The sequence below is a fragment of the Cebus imitator genome, unplaced genomic scaffold (genome assembly GCF_001604975.1).
Source record: "Cebus imitator isolate Cc_AM_T3 unplaced genomic scaffold, Cebus_imitator-1.0 Scaffold3, whole genome shotgun sequence".
In the NCBI taxonomy this organism is placed as follows: domain Eukaryota; kingdom Metazoa; phylum Chordata; class Mammalia; order Primates; family Cebidae; genus Cebus; species Cebus imitator.
In genome coordinates, this window is record NW_016107318.1 from 15,272,549 (window position 1) to 15,285,820 (window position 13,272).

Consider the following 13,272-nt stretch of genomic DNA (forward strand, 5'->3'; position numbering starts at 1 on the left):
TCATAACTAAAGCCCTTAAAAACCAAGATGGTTTATATGTTCAGCTAAACAGTTTACATATATATATATATATATACACACATATATTTGTGTGTGTATGTATGTGTGTATATATACGTGTGTGCACATATACATATATACATGCACATATATATACACATATATGTACATATACACATACACACATATATACATACATACACACATACACACATATATAAATATACATATACTATACATATACACACACAGATATATATGTATATTTGTTTTTCTTTCCTTCTTGACAACATATATCTAACATTGTAGAAAAAAAGGTTTCTAAATTTAAAGACCTAGGCAGAGAGAAAATTTCCCAGTTTCCATGAAAACCAAGGAAGATTGAGATAAAGGGAAAGCAAAACCTGTAGAAACTTTTTCTTCAAACATAGGGACACTTTAAAAACAAATACTAAAAACAAACAACAAATCATAACAATACATTATTTTTGGCAGATATTCAACACACACACACACACACACACACACACACACGCATGGCTTTATTAGAGGAATTTGGTCTCAGTTATGCAAGTGGATTCTTACAAATATCTTTGGTTTCACAAGTGAAAATTATATCAAGTTAAAGCTAGGCCAGAGCCTGGATGGAATTCTTCTGGCCCAAACCCAAGAAAAAACCAATTCTTTGTTGGTTTAACCATTGAGAAAGGTGCAACTATAGTACTAGTAATAGTGAAGATAATGACTCTATTGACTTTCACATGGAAAACTTTGAAGAAGAAGCAAGGAAGAATATCAGTTAAGTGGGGAAACACCACTTAAAAACCAGACTTAATACTGAAAGACATATATTTGCCAATATATAAACAATGATTTTTCTCTTGGAATTGTAGTTACATAGATTTTTACCTCTTCCTTTTTTTTCGTATTTTTTAAAATTAAAAAATCCTACCCTTAGAATAAGTAACTTTTATAACTTGAATATGATTATTAAAGATAATTGAGGCTCACAGTGATGCTAATCATGTCTTCATAGGTATTTTACTTGGTTAGGCATATTATCTGTTCTTAGATAATATCATGGGCTCAGTAGGTAAATATAGTGACAATTATGTTCAATTATACATTCATCAAAGTTCTCAAATTCCATTGGGAATGCCTCTGGTTTTCAAGGTCAGCTCATGGCCGGGTAATGATCCTTGGGTAAAGCGTGTTAAAGATACATGATGTACTCCCTAAATGTTATCTTTTCTCCACTGAGGTAGACTTGTCTCACTTTGTAAATAATTCTATAGGACAGCACTGCCCAATAGAAATAGCTGTGAAGATGGCAATGTCCTACCTGTATGCTATCCAAGATGGTAGCCACTAGCCGCAAGTGGCTATGGAGTACTCACAGCAACTGAGGAACTGAATTTTAATAACTAGTCACATCTGACTACCATAATGTACAACACTGTTATAGCTACTTCAGAGTTTGGGCTAGGATCAGCATCCCTGATTCAATGTCCTTTGGTTAAATACACTGGTTCCTATAAATCATGCCAAATTCCTGATGTTATTGAGATAGTACTTATCCTAAGAAATGACTATTCAATTTATGTGGTGATATTTTTATTATAGCCAAAGGCTTCTTTATAGACAGTAGATTCTTTTTAAAGTTTGAATTCCTGTCCTTTATCAGTGAAACAGGAAACACACGTCTTTTATCTATGATTACTCTTTAAAAGTACATTCAGATGTCAGTCCATAAAGTCTATACGGTTAATTTAAAAATTGGCCGCAGATATTCAAGAAATAATCTGGAAATACCTAAGAGTTTTCTTAAATGGAGCAAATGGAAACTACAGTGTTTTCCAGGTTTTAAACTGGGATTTTACTCACTGTTTTCTACAACCTTTTGGAAATTTTAAACTAAAATCTGTTTCCTTACCGAAACTTTTTTTCCTCCTTCACGCGCACATTCTGCTTTGCTATTGTAGGGTGGTTCGTGTGGGCTGGGCTGCTGGAATTGATTGTTTTCATGTAGAAAAAAGTGGTTAACAGATCTGCTTGTTCTTCAAGACACATATAAAGAATTACATGGAGTCAGCAAACATACCATAGAAGAAACCATCTCTAGGCCAAATCGTACGGCCTACCAATCTTGGCAGGGTTCCTTAAGCAAAGAGTGGACTTTGGGGCCCATAATGAGGCTCTATTCAGCAGGCCAGCTTGGTTAGGCCACGAGAAGATGGGAGGAGGAGGAAGATGTGTCCCAGGCTCTAGGAACCAGGTGGATCTATTTCTCATATAGCCAGCATTTAATTTACACATAGAGAACAGACACAAGGACACACAAGAAGAGACTGAATAAAAATGGTTGTATTTCTAATCTAAGTAAGAAAAGTTCAGTTTAGCTTCACCATATTTTCCCTTGGGTCAAAGCCTTCCTGCAGTCGCCAATACACACAGCACACACAGCTGACAGCTCCCAATCTGTGCCCTTTCCTGCACACCTGTTCAGGATGATCAAAACTGACCTTCTCACAGCAAAGGCTGTGACCCTGATGCTCCCAGTCTATGTGTGGAAGGAAACTGGAACTGCTTAGAAAAAAGTTAGTTTGCCCTGCACAAATTAGAGTTTGTGTCTGGGATAGGATGCATTGTCACACACAGCTGCCTGAAGTCTCAGACACCATGACAGACAGCTCTGCCAGTGATGGGTACATTCAACCAGTGGGGAGGAAGGCCCACCTTCATGCATGCAGCCCTGCCGCGAAGCCTCTATAGGTTAAACCTCAGAAGCATTGCCACCAGAGATGAGCTTCGTTAGATTTTGAGAAACTGGCATTAAATTAACAACAGTACATTAAAGCTTGTGTTTACCAAGTAGTTTATAAGCACTAGGTAGGTGCACCACCACCTGTAGTTTGTGGAACTACATTAATGAAAACATACGTTTCAATACCTGACATTCAAAAGGCAATCATTTGAAAGCTGTATCAGCCAAAGCGGACTGAGTCTATAGAAATAAGGCCTGAAGAAATCTGAGTTTGAAAGAAAATTAGGTTGATATCTCTAAGAACTGAAAGCAAACAGAAACTCAGATAGCACTGGTTTCCAAAATTCAGTGACCAGGGTAAACTTGGAAAACTTGGAGAACATTTCTATAAAACCAGCAGCTGGTAATTTCCCATTACCTATAAAGCCTGTTTCTGAGGAAGTGCATTTATTTTGAACGTAGCCTTTTCCAGAACAGGGCTGTGTTATTTCCTAAGAATTCAAAATTACCTAATTTATCTTTCCTAATAATCATGATCAGTGATATTTATGGCATTTCTAATTAGGTAACAAAGTGGGCAAAATTGCTAATAAAGAAATTCATATGCCTTGGAATGGTGAAGGGCTCGGGGAACTCAGGCATGAATCCCTGGCCTGGGGGGCCTGCATCCCCGGAATAACTGCTGGGTTTATTAATGCAGCCCATACTCATCGTTGCCTGCCATGTGCCAGCTGCTGTACCAGGTGCTGAGGTGCACATTCTACCAGAGATTTAAACTGATGCTGCTCGGAACACAGAGAACAGTAAGGCAGCAAGGGGGCCTTAGAGACAATGAGCAGGGGTTCAGAGAAAGAAAATAAGGACAAGACTGAGAGCGGCAAAGGTAGAGAAGCAAGAAATAGCAATCCAGTCTGGGAGTAGCAAGGATAGAAAGCAGAGTAGCTAACAGAGCTTTGCAAAGGTCAGAATGGAGGGGACCAGAGAACCTAGGGAGGGGACCGAGCTGGAAGCAAAGAAGAGACATAGAAGCAGAGAGTACCTGAGACAGAGTTAACGAGAGGGCTCTGAGCCAGAAGCAAGAGGTGAGGAGAAGCTGAGTCTTCTGGGTCTTTTTTTTCCCCTGCTGAATAGAGCCTTGATTATAGTGTTACCCAATGTCTGATCAATTTCAGTCTATTTTCTTAACATTTCATGGTGAGAACCACATGAAAGCAAAAGGCACCCCAAAGCTAAGAACCTTGAGTCAAGTGTGGAAGAAAAATTCCTGCAATAGCTGCAATTAACACCCCAGTTTAGGTATAATATTATGGAGGATGATTAAAAATTTTTTTTTAACCATCAGGTTTATTTTAGTTCCCACTCCAATAAGCCTAATGTAAGTCCATTTTTTTTTTTTTCAGTAACAGCTGTTCTTTTGAACCTTCTGAATAGGCATCTGATTTAGATTTGAAGGAAGTCATTTTAGGAGTCGGTGCAGACTCCCATAAGCACAACTTGAGTAAATCTAAGCCCGTGCACCACAGACTTTTTTAAAAAAGCAAGAATTCTGGCGGCCAGCAAGGAGTTAGAGTTAACTATTAAATCTAAATCCAGTGGACAGATTTTTCTCCTTCAGGCTGTAAATTCAGGCTTAAGTGGTTTTCAAGATCATCTCCTACTTTTGAATTTAATATAGAAAATGTATCTATAGCACAATTACTAAAGGGGAAAAGCTTCTTTCAATTTTCTTGGATCTCAGCTTCATTACAACTTTGTGGCCTCTGTTGGTAGAAACATTCTCCCATAATGAGCTTTACATAATTAAATTGGAAATGAAATAACAGTTGATGGGAGCAGCCCCTGCATGAACTGCCTGGCTTGTGACCCACTATCTGGATGACTAGTTTTCCTGCCTGCTCTGGGGCAAAGATTTAGGTAAATGCTATAAATAAGTCTAGCTTGACCAAGACTACATTTATGTCCCATGCAATTATTATAGAAAATTACAACAGTGAGAGGTATAAAAAGTCATTCGAGCTATTTGTTTCCCTACAGAAAAAAAAAATGGGGCTTCAAGAAATTTACACATAGCATATTCTGAAGCACAAACTCAATAAAAATGGTCATTTAAATACTTACAATTCCATCTCTATCTGGTGAACCTCTGTAACAAAAAGAAATTGATAGCTATTATGAAAAGGAATCATTCCTGCCTCATAGACTAAAGTACAACAGTAAGAACCATTAACCACCACCCTCCCCTTCCCCAGCATTCCCGCCCCAGTAAACCTGGCTAATGAAAACTAAATCAAAACAAATTGATTGAGTGATATTTAAGTGTGGGATATGTGTATGTGGGAAGGAAATTCTCATTAAAAACTTGCAGCACAAGTGGGTAGGGTAGTGCATTGGTCCACTTTTGAGAGGAGAGTTCATTAAGGAGACTGTCCCAGCCTAGCTGGCTCCATTTAAAACTATCACGAGGCAAATAAACCAATTTACTCTCTCATCTGTGTATTTTTAAGAGATGGGGTCTCGCTATGTTGCCCAGGCTGGCATGCAGTGGCTATTCACAGGCATAATCAAAAGCATACTACAGCCTTGAACTGCTGGGCTCCTGTGAACCTATGCCTCAGCCTCCCGAGAAGCTGGGATTGCAGGAGCCCAGCCCTTGTATCTTCTGTGAATGGTCCAGAATTGCCTCTTTGTGATAAAACTTCTGCAGTATTTTTTCAACTTTATTTTGAAAATTGTTACTTTCCCCCATATTTCCATGTTTACCTCTCCTTCCGTTATAGAGGAGCAGGAAATGGAGAACAACATTTTGCTAAATGGCTCGCTCTGATGACTAAAGCCCAGGGCAGCTACTCTACGGTGGCACTGTGCTACAGTGGTCGAGAGCAAGGGCTTTAGAGTAAGAGGAAGCTGGGTGTCCAAACAGTCCTGTGACCTTGAACACTTAAGCTCTCTAAGCCAGTTTAAACAAGATAATATATAGAAAGAGCTTACAGTAGTTCCTAACACAGAGTATTAAAACTATGAGTTGATTATAATTTCTTTTCTCTTCACTAGGAACACAAAACTGCCACTTGCAGCCGCACTGGACTTTAGAGCAGTGTAGGAGGGGTATTACAGGTATTTTAGGAAACTGGATGAGAGGAGCAGAGGGAGAAACTAGAAGGTAATCACTGTAATTTTATAACTTTCCATTTTAATTCAGTTTTTAAGAGGCTAAAAAAATACAGGGATATGTATTACACTTGGAAAGGGACCTGCATTATTTGGAAGAAAACCTTAATAAGTGCTTGAGGTGGACTGTGATGTCTTGAGGAGTCTGGCGTTTGGTTGGAACTGTTCTTCAGAAGGTGTGACCAGGTAAGAAAATTATTGCTCATGGCAGAAAGTCAATCAAAGGAGAAAGAGAGAGAAAGCAATGCAGAGTTGGTGGGATGCCATCTGGACTCCAAGGTGTGATTCCTTCTCTACCAACACCCCTTCAAAATTAGCAGAATATTCTACTTGGATGATAATACACTTGACAGAGTGCATCATTTTTCACAAAGAGTGAGTTCTGTGTCCACACAGATGCAAAGGTAAATCAGTGATACAGAGGCAAGAAATAGAGAAGATCTTGATATTGAAAGACCATGGGAATTGACAGAAATGTTGGGACTTTTGAAGATTATCTGGAAATTAACCAGTTTGAAAAAATGGTATTTAAAATAGAACGATAGGAAGAATCTTGGCTGACAAAAGTGCTTGTAATGAACTAAGTGCTTGGTTAGGACCAAGAGATAAAAATAATGAAGACACGTTCGTCGCAAAGAGAATAAAGTTGGCTAGTAAATCCAGTGGGTTATCATGGTCATAGTAAGCCCAGGGTAGAAGGAGGGCACTGAGGATAGGTACCAATCCATACTCATCAAAACCAATTCTCTTTTTATATCTGTATACTGAGTATGTCTTTCTCTTTTTTTCTGAGATGGAGTTTTGCTCTTGTCACCCAGGCTGGAATGTAATGGTGCAATCTTGCCTCACTGCAACCTCTGCCTCCCAGGTTCAAGTGATTCTTCTGCCTCAGTTTCCAAAGTAGCTGGGATTACAGGCATAAGCCACTATGCCTAGCTAATTCTGTATTTTTAGTAGAGAAGTGGTTTCACTATGTTAGCCAGGCTGGTCTTGAACTCCTGACCTCAGGTGATCCACCTACCTCAGCTTCCCAAAGTGCTGGGATTACAGGCATGAGCCACTGTGCCTGGCCAACATACTGAGTATTTCTTACTAGGACTTCAACTTACTAGGACTTAATATCTATATATATGAGTATTTCTTACTAGGACTTCAACCTCTGCTAGCAGAGCTGAGAGAGAGGAGACTGCATTAACTTTTGGGTAGGATGTGTTCAGAGTCACTGATCCATGTGGGGATCCTTTGGGAACAACAAGAAATAGATGCGCCAGAAGCTCAGAGATTGGCCTGGCTGTGGTGGTGTCCACTGTGGATTCAGGTATAAGGTCTTATCAGTAGGGGATCTTAAATGGGAGGCATCGATCTCATGCTGATTGCAGCTGTTGGGATGGTCTTAACAATTTTTAATCAGAGAAATTGTGATTGTATAGCAGCATTGGAGTCCTATTCTGATCCTTTGTCTTCTCTACTGATGGAAATGTGGCTCATGTGTCCTAAGGAATCAGTGAGCATGGTGGCTAAGGGTACTGGCTCCAGTGCCAGACTACCTGGGATCAACCAATATAGATCTCTTAGCTGCAGAAACTTGGGCAAGTTACTTCACTTCTTTGTTTCTCAGTTTCCTCATCTATAAAATAGCCATCATAACAGCATATATACCACACAGAGCTATTAGAGGATGCAATGAGCTGACGTAAATGAAGAACCTGAAACAGTACCTAGGACATAGTAAATGCTTACTAAGTGTTTTCTAGAATAATAATTTTTATGCAATATGACCCAGGACAGGGAGTGAAGAGATTTTAGCAGCCTCAGACACTTGGGCATACATTCTAATTTCACTTCCTAACCCCCTCTAATGAGGTTTTATGTTGTATTTTAAAATGAATTTTTTCTTGGCAGACTTACTGTATTTGCTGATTTCTATTTTTAAAAGGATCCCTAAAATGCAATAAAATATACATTTAAAAAACTACTAATGAAGTATTAATATTTTAATTCCAAATATACACACACACACACAAAAGAATCATCTACCATGGACTTTTGGCATCTATTTTAAAGTTTCAGTTACCTTTTGTAACTACTGTCTTTTTTTTTTTTTTTTTTTTTTAACCCTCCTGTCTGTCTGGATTTTAATTCTACCCATTGACGTTTTCTCTTTTGGGTGATGAAAGCACAGACATTGGATTTTAGACTAGGATATGGGCTCCAAGTCTCAGTTTTTGGGTAGCCTTCAAAATGTTACTTAACCCCTTTTGGCACTGATATCTCATCCTTAAAATTGATGTAATACTACTAACCTTATTGAATTACTGGGAAGACTAAAAATGTTACTAGTGCAACATATGTCCTACACAAGGCCTGCCACTTAGCACAATCTCTCTCCCTTCCTCTTTCTATCAGCTGCTGTAATGATGATTAAATCAGAAAGCTCTGGTCCTAACCCCACTGTATATCTAAGGAGGTTCAATCAGCTGAAGTTGGTGCTGGTGTCTACGCTAGGAGGTTGCTTAGCAACCCATAGTGAGTCGTAACAGCGCTGTAAACAGTTTGCATCAACAAGGCTTCAGTGATCGCAGACAAACACAAGCATTTACTAAAGCTGAAGGGACAGCAAATTGCTAGAGCACTTTCCCAACCCCTTTGCATTTATCCTGATTTCTTTTCCAAGAATGATATGTGATCCAATTAGAGAGTTAATGAAAGCATTAGGGAGTTCATAAAAAGCAAAGGCTTATATTAAACATACTAAACAGCTTGTCCTTTGACCATCACTGATGGTGGAACCAGCTTACATCTGTTTTGCTACCACGTAAGTAATTTGGGACGCTCAAATGATAAAAAGTTAAGGAAGGACACTTGGGATTCTATAAACAAATGTCTCGTTAGAGTGCATCAGATAGCCGTGAGGAATCACTCAGTTATTTTCATAACTTGAGAAACAGTGATGGAAGAGCAGTGCTTTAGCCATTTGTAAATTAGTTCAGCCTGCCCCAGAGAGGTTGTTCAACCTCTTTTCTCTGTCAAGAGATTTTTTTCCTAACTTTCCTCACATACCAGAAATCTCTGGTGCAGTCAGTTACAGACATCATCTTCATTCAGAAATGGATTTGGTTTCTGTTAATGATGTTCTCCTGAGATCCATCGAGTAGCATCCCCCACAACACCTAGCACATTGCAGGTGGTCACTATACGATCCTATAATGCCTTCCCTTATACGACTCGTATAGCGTCTGGCCCTTTAGAGAAATTAGATTCCATCTGTGCAAATTTCTTTGTTGTTGTTTACAGGGGTGGAAACTGAGGCCCAGCAAGGAAAAGGGTAATTCCCAAAGCCATGGAGTTCTGGCAGTGCTGGGACTACAGCCCGATCTCCTCAGCTAGTGACGGCACTACCGTATAGCCTGAGTGGCAAATGTTTAGAAAATGGCAAACTTCTTAAGAAACAATGTAAATTGTATAATCCTCAGAAAAATATTCCTAACTTAATTATTGGAAAAAATTTGCAGGACAACAGTAATTTCCATGAAATTCCAGCAAATGTAATTTCCATGAAATAAATAGTTACAAAAGAAATTGCACAAAGAAAATATAAGAACTTAATATTTGGCATCTAGACAAAAATAACTTTGTTCCCCCAATCCTTTATACTCTTTGGCTTAAAAACTTTCAAGGTTTCAAGGTGGCCCACTGCCTATGGGAGTAGCCCACACACCTCAGCCTGCTACTTAAGGCCCTTCCTATCTGGAACTGGTCTCCTTTCCAGCCTTGCCTTCCATTGTCACCTTTACCTGTAACCCCCAAGTAGACAAACTGCCCATTTGTCTTGTCGGTATATGCCTAGTGGACTTTTCTACTTTTCTGCTTTTGCTTTTGTTGTTCCCTTTGCATAAAATATACATCCTCATCTTGAAGGCCGAGCTCGAGTCTCCTCCCTCCCTGAAGTGTCACTTATCATCAGTCCAAATATGAGCTTTTTCACCCTCAGATTCCCATGAAATCCCATCTTAGTTGCTTGTAAGGAGCTTACCACGTATTAATTTGTATCAGTAATATGAAAAGTACCAGCAGCTGCCATTTGCTGAGCATTTACTAAGTATTAGATACCATATTAGGCATTTCAAATATGTTACCACATTAGTTGTATAAATAATACTTTAATTTGTGTAGTAGATATTTCATCTCATGAATCATAAACTCTCAAAGGACAAGGGCCCAGGGAAATACTCGGCATCTTGTGATAAAATTTAGGCATGATAAAGAGATACAGAATGAAAAGCTAAAGGTGAGAATGTGGCTTTCTTGATGTTCACCTGTACCCAAACAACTATTGCTTTTCCCATTTTCTAACTTTCTTTCAGAGATTCTAGCCAAATGAAGGGTATAATGGTCTCAATTCTGATGTACGACAAACTACACCAGATCTGCATATCTACCTGGTCACAACCACCTGTAGCTGGATAGTTGTGTTCTCCTTACACTGGTCTTGTGCTGCAGTCTTAAGTTCCTGGCCAGTGGACTTCACGTATTTAAGTTACCTGCTTGGCTCCAAAAGGCATCTGAGATTTTGTGTCAGAGCCAAATACTTCTGCAGGAGAATTCAAGATGGTCAAATAAGTGGAAGGAAGTTAGAGGGAAAAAAAAAACTGTTATGTCATTGGACATTTTCAGGGTCTATCAGTGTCTGTGGGCAATTAATTCCCTTGAACATGATCATTTAAACATGTAAAAGCACCCCCATAGTTTTTTCTGGCATTTGCTTCTTGTTCACTGCCAAATAATCAATCATTCCTGAATTCTGCTGATTTACAATTCAGCTTGTACAAAATCTCGGCATCTCAGGTAAGACATTTGAGATGTTCTCTAGTCTACATTTCTGTTTCTGGCTGGGTCTAATCTATCCAAACAGGTGTTTTGTTGTTTCTTTAGTTCAGATTGTAGGGTCAACCCTATATGTGAAAATGAATTCTTTTTATCCTTCACAAAAGTAACAATCACATTTTCTGCCTCCTGAAACTGCTGGGAAGTATGATGATCCAAAGGGGAAAAAAAAGAAAGAAACATGATAAAAACACTGAACACTTGAAAAATTTTTACCATTTTAGCATAAATCTAAAAACTGTTTATATTGAATAATTACAATTTACTCAGAAATGGGGAAAGCAAATAGTATACAATATCCGAGAAAACTGTGCGACAATCTTATATTGAATGTGACAAAGCATCTCTTATGCAAATAGCTTCTTTGAGGTGGCAAACTGCTAAAGCACTCACGTAGAATCAGTGTCCTTTTCTTTCTTCCGTATTCCAAAGGCCTTCCTTGTACGTTTTTTCAATCCTGTGGGAAAACAGCAAAGGGTCAAAAACTCAGCAACATTCAAGTGAACATATTTTGAAAGTTGTAATACACCATTTAGACTTTAATGTTCAAAAAGCAATGATGTTTCTTAAGTTCTATGTATAGCTATGTGTGTTTGCATGTTCATAGGATTCATTATTACATTTTTCAATAGATATTTATCAAGGACTTCACACTATAAATTCTTAGCATATTAGCAACATAAGGATGCCTGGGTACAGAAAAGATTGCAAATTTTTCTTAGACTACTGTTATTCATCACCCAAACTGGGGTTCTGCCAAGAAGCCAAATCGCAGATTTAGAAGAATAGCCATTTTCAGGTTAGACATATTCTTTGGACTGAGATAATGCCAAGATACAGATCATGTGACCCATATCAAGAGAATTGTACAGATATGACACATCTTTGTGTCCCTTAGTCCCATCTTATCTTTTACTACTTCCTCCAGTCTGTGTCTGCACTGAATTATTAACCATACTCTGAACACACCCCGACATTTGCACTTCAGTATCTCTTTCTCTCTTGTGTGGTCCTTTCTTGTGGTTGAAATGCTTTCCCTATTTTGTGGACATTTAGAATTTCAACTCATCCCTTAAGGCCCAGGCTAAATGCCATTCCTTCTGTAAGGCCTCTCAAACCTAGAGGCATAAGACACTGACTATTCTGTGCTCCCCTCAAAATGTTGCTCTTATATGTATTATGATATATCACCTATATAGGTACCACCTATTCGTTCCTATGTCAATTGCCCTAGTAGGCTGAGATCCTTTCTTGAACAAAGGCCAAGGCTCCCTCATTTATAAGTCTAGATAATATTTGTGATTTAAAATATCTTCCAGGAAGCACCATTCAAACAGCACTGACTAAGAAAGCCCTTTTCTTCCAACCTGACAAGCCAAGCACAGTCTTGCTTCTTCTGTACTTATCCTGTCAAGGCTGTTTGGGTTTCCCATCCCCTACATGTTCCATAGTTACAGACATGGCTTGTGCTTCTGTTTTATTATTCAAATATACTAAATGCTTATATATTCAAGCTTTAGACTTGTTATTGGTGGTTTGGAAAGTCTTCTTGAGAAAATGGATCTGAGAGTCACTGGTATTTCAGATTTGTTTGGCACTACCAGGTGGAACAAAGGGAGAAACAACGACAGAATCAGTGAGTTGATGATACGTTCTTCCAAAACATGTGAGTCAGCCCAAACCTCTCAGATTATCTGAGTCATTCATTATCTGCCTCTTAGGATACTACTGAAATACAGTCTTCAAAATGTCTTCTTTCTGTCTATTTTTGCATTTTAATAGTCACCCATTTAAGACATTTCTTTAAAATGTCAATTTTTTAAAAAACTCCTCCCATATAAAACTATTTTCTGTTACTCTCCACATCATGTGGAGAGTAACAGAAAATAGTTTTATTGACATTTAAAACTACCCACCCATAATATTTAGAAACACCTTCTCACCTTTCATTTTTAATTTTGTTTATTAAAAACTTCTTTCTCACCTCTAATTGTCTTATTCTGTTGTAAGGACAAAGTATCATAGTTATATAATCATCAGTCTCTCCCTACAATTTTCTGTGGGTTTCAAGTCTCCTAATTGACTTCTTTTTGCTTCTCATTTAGCTTTGAGTTCACAATGAATGCCATACTCAGCAACCACTACTGGTTTTTACAGGACTATAAAACCAATGCTATCATCATCTTATGTTTTCAAGTGCTTTATTTCCTGTAACTTGACCTATGAGATAAGAGATAGCATGCCTTACCAAAAATATCAGAAAATACCCACACATTCCAATACTCTTTTTATTAAATTGGTAACAGAATAGGCAATAGTAGTTTTCCATAGACCCTGTCCTGGTTTTGACCACCAAGTTTGGACAACAGCCAACATGAACTAGGTCATGAACATCATGAGTTGTCCACTTTCCAGTGAAAAATGCACTGAATCAGGAGCCAGGAGGCAGAGTCCAT

The 13,272-nt window shown here is 38.5% G+C and overlaps 1 protein-coding gene across 2 annotated transcripts in view; it reads right to left on the reverse strand.

Annotated features, from left to right (window-relative positions):
* SGIP1 (SH3GL interacting endocytic adaptor 1) overlaps positions 1–11,269 on the reverse strand; it is a 119,481-nt gene extending 108,212 nt beyond the window's left edge. Inside the window, exons 1-3 of one of the 2 annotated variants that reach the window (XM_037740020.1) lie at positions 11,210–11,269; positions 4,883–4,907; positions 3,804–3,887 (exon numbers count right to left, since the gene is read on the reverse strand). The gene's annotated coding sequence lies outside the window, so the exon portion shown is untranslated. The remainder of the gene's footprint in view (positions 1–3,803; positions 3,888–4,882; positions 4,908–11,209) is intronic. The other variant, XM_037740021.1, reaches the window with a different exon arrangement.
* Positions 11,270–13,272: the final 2,003 nt, after the last annotated feature.